A 3486-nucleotide genomic window follows, 5' to 3' on the forward strand; every position below is an offset into this window, starting at 1 on the left:
AGTGTTTTATTTCAATATACTTTAAAATGTAATTTATTTCTGTGATCAAAGCTGTATTTTCAGCTTCATAACTCCAGTCTTCAGTGTCACATGATCTTCAGAAATCATTCTAATATGCTGATTTATTATCAATGTTGGAAACAGTTTTGCTGCTTAATATTTTTTTTAGAACCTGTGATTCTTTTTTCAGGATTCTTTGATGAATAAACAGTTAAAAAGAACAATGTTTATTCCAAATAGAAACCTTTTGTAACAATATAAGTCTTTACTGTCACTATTGATCAATTTTACACATCCTTGCTGAATAAAAGTATTAATTTCTTACAAAAAAAAAAAAAAAAAAATTCTGACCCCAAACTTTTGAACGGTAGTGTCCCACACATTGTGATAAATAAATAAAAACATTTAACATCCTAATTTATTACAAAATAGTCTACAGGTTATTTTGAAATATGAGATTATTTTCTAGTGGTTACACATCTCATTTATTGAAAAAGAAGAAAGTTTGAGAATGTCCTTTGTGAAGATACTGTCAGCTGATATGCTGGAGTCTCTTATTGTGTGGACTTGATTTAATAGAAATTTGGCTGAATCCAGCTTACCAGCAGAAGAAACTCTTCCTGGTGTAAGCAGTTCGAGAGAACTGAAATATATTGAATAATTTGCTCATCTAATCAAATTCATGCTGACTGGAATACATTTGTTACCGTTTACAAAGTGTCTCTACTCAGTCATTTCTTATGTTTATTTATTTATAAAGAGGGTTAATACTCCAGACGGATGTTTAATATATATATATGTGGCATCAAAACAGACCTTATCTAATAATATTGTGCCCCAACAATTAGGCATTCATTATAATGCCTAATTATGTGTGCTTAATTATTACATCTGCAGTGCATAATAATTTCACTAATTTAGTATGTAAGGTTGCATTTCTTTTCAATGTAAATATAAGGTCTTCTATATATGTGGTGTTTCATATCATATTTAAGTTATATGCATGGAAAGTCTTCATATATACAGTACTTGTTCTGAAATTGATGGCACAGACTGAGAGTCTTAATCAAGCATCGCCATCTAGTGGAGAGGAATTATTGCTAACTCAACAGCAAGCTTATCCAATAATTAAGAAATGTTAGCTAGTACCCTTTTATCAATGCATTGGCTGATTTAGATGTATAATGTGCAGATACTGTACTGTGACATTACACATTTTATACAGTTAAGTCAGTCAGTGATGAATCAATAAGGAGTTTAATGCAGTTGCAGAGGTCACGTTAGGTCAAATGAAAGTTGAAATTCCCAATTCAAGCATCCCTAAAGAAATGTCATTCCTCTGCGCTACACAGATCTGGACTTATGAAGGCTTTCAAGTTCTTTATATTACTGCTGACAGACACATTAATCAATACTTAAGTCACTTTTCTAAAACTCTCCTAACCCACTTTTGTCTTGGCACAGCAGATTCAAATGGCTCTAAAACTACCGAAACACTTCATACATTTCCAAATCCAGATCATTCTGATCCACATGAAGCTTTTTGAACAACTGGCCCCTGGTGATTGTTAAAACAAACCTGTAATATTAACATATTATTATTGCTTTATCAGAAGGGAGTAATTATGCTTAACATAGTGTGAATATAAATTACTGATCCACGTAATAAACTTTGTCTGATGTGAGAAGTCATGTAGCTGATCTGGAATGAGAGAAATGCAGTAGAAATCTTTGTTTGTGTGTGTGTGTGTGTGTGTGCGCACGTGCTTTTATTTGTGTGTGTGTGTGTGTGTGTGCGTGTGTGTGTGCTTGTTTTGACTATACTTGTGAGGACCAAATGTCCTCACTTATATTGTGAAATACTTTGTGTGTGTGTATGTGTGTGCGTGTGTGTGGTATGTGTGTGTGTGTGTGTGTATGTGTGTGCGTGTGCGTGTGTGTGTGCGTGCTCATCATCACTGTGACACTCTCTGTCTAGGCCTTGATTATGAAAGTCTTTGCCCACTGGTAAACATGCACCTTCCCTACAGATAAACTAGACCGCATTCTCTCTCTGCATCTGCTCTGTGAACACATTCCAGACACTGGAACAACATTCAGTCTTAAAGACAGTGAAGCAGTGAACTAGCCTTTGTAGAGAGTTTATAGGATTGTCTGAGACGTATTTGAAAAGCTTCCTTTGTGAAAAAGAAGTGCGTTTAATTGCGTTGAATGTGCACTTGTAGTTCACTTCAAACCTTAAAAGTATATTTAAAAAACTGTACATGCAGATAACATAATAATATTAATGAAATAAATGTTTCTTAACACACTTTTAAACACTTAAAAAGTGCACTTTGTAATACTGTCAAAATAAAAGTTTTACTTTAAATGACATTTTAAATGATTGTTTTCATAATCTTTTGTTGTGTTTTGAAAGATATACACTTGATGAGTTGACTAACATATTAAAGCACATTTACAGCAATAATTAAATGTACTAAATTGAAACTTCATTGTTTTGTTACAAATATTTAATTAGAAATATATTTAAACACATAACACACAATAAATCACAATAAAGTACATTTTAATTAGCCAGAATTGCTTGTCAGTACATTTGACAGTAAACTTCAACCATAATTCATTTTAGCGTTTTGAAATTATGAAATTGCCTAGATGTACTTAAATCCTATGTCAGAAAGGTTTCTTAAATCCAACTAACTGCACTTAATATAAATGTTAAGTATAACACATTTTCATTTAATTCCAAATAGCATTCATTTAAGTGTCCGAAAACATTACATGTAATTCACACTGTACATATTCTTTTAAAGTGTATTATTTACATGAAAAATTGTCTTGCTCATTTTAAAAAGCGTTTATTATGTTCATTTATCTTAATTGTCAGGAATCATTTGACAATCAGTGCCTCTGTTTCCATTGGTGAGTAAAAACATGTAAACTTAACAAAACTATTCAACTATGTATATATCTGTTTGACGCCAGCGTTTACAAGCTTTCCGATTCATTAACAAATGATTCTTTGGAGTCGGTTCTTTGAAATGAAACCGGTTCGTCGTTCTCAAAGTAATAAAGGTGGAGTTTGGGGGTAACCGGGTGAAGAAAGTAGGGTCAATTATTATTATTACTAGCCTATTACTGTTATGTGTAAGAAAAATGCAATTATTGCAAAATTAATTATTTGTTAACTTTGCAGTAGCCATGATAATGAGCTTTTGTTATTAGCTTCTACTCTAGCTACTATATCAGTATAAGAGATGGTCCAAATAAATTCTGATTACTTAAAAATATAATATAATAAACGTTTATTAAAACATGACATTTGGGTACTCGTCGTAAAAAAAAAACAATGAATCAATTTTTGAACCGGTTCAGTGACAAGAACTGTTCGAGCGAACCGATTCGGTTAAATGATTCGGGCTTTCTAACCCTGAAGTTGGCGCCGCCTGGTGGTTGAAATCACACACGACACCTGGCAGGACA

The sequence above is a fragment of the Sinocyclocheilus rhinocerous genome, unplaced genomic scaffold (genome assembly GCF_001515625.1).
Source record: "Sinocyclocheilus rhinocerous isolate Xijiao unplaced genomic scaffold, SAMN03320098_v1.1 scaffold599, whole genome shotgun sequence".
NCBI classification, from domain to species: Eukaryota; Metazoa; Chordata; class Actinopteri; order Cypriniformes; family Cyprinidae; genus Sinocyclocheilus; species Sinocyclocheilus rhinocerous.